Raw genomic sequence first — 835 nt, forward strand, 5'->3', positions numbered from 1 at the left:
AAAATACATAGAGAACATATGATTATAAATCTGATTTGGACAGATCTTGACATGGGTTTTTACTAGTTCATGAAACAATTTTGTCATTTTTAAGCTTCAGATGAACAACTCTAACTCTATTAAGACCCCAAATCTAAAATTAAGTCTAAGTGTATTCCATGCAAAAACTAATCATCGGGACTGTACCTTCAGCGAATGAGGTCATGGAGTCTGACATAAAACTGGAGTGCTTTTTAGTTCCTAGTCTGGTATAAGAATATGACCCATTTGCACTATCTTTAATATCCTGTACTTTTTTGCTTTAAGAAATTATACTTATTTTAAAAAATGAAAGAAATATCATCAAAAGGGTGCAATTAAAATAAGCACAAATAAAAAGAAATTTATCAAATGTATTTTTATTATATACATTTAGATTTATAATATGATGTATTGCTATACATATACACAGTGAGATGATGGCTATAGTTAGGCAAATTAACATATCCATCATGTGGATATCCATTGCTACAGTCAGGTAAATTAACATATCCATCTATACCCTTTGTGTGCATGTGTGTGTGCTAACAGTATCTAAAATCTACTCTCTCAGCAAACTTCCAGCAGTATATAACACAATATTATTAACTATAGTTCTTATGCTGTACATTAGATCTCCAGGCTTATTTATCCTCCCTAACACTGTACCCTTTGACCTTCATCTTCCCATCCTCCAAGTCACTTTTCTACTCTGTTTCTATATATTTGAGAATTTAGGGGAGACATTGAGTGTGTGTGTGTATGTGTTTTGATTCCACACACAAGTGAGATCATGCAGTATTTTTTTTTTTTTTTT

The sequence above is a fragment of the Colobus angolensis genome, unplaced genomic scaffold, assembly GCF_000951035.1.
Source record: "Colobus angolensis palliatus isolate OR3802 unplaced genomic scaffold, Cang.pa_1.0 Scaffold353, whole genome shotgun sequence".
Lineage (NCBI taxonomy): Eukaryota > Metazoa > Chordata > Mammalia > Primates > Cercopithecidae > Colobus > Colobus angolensis.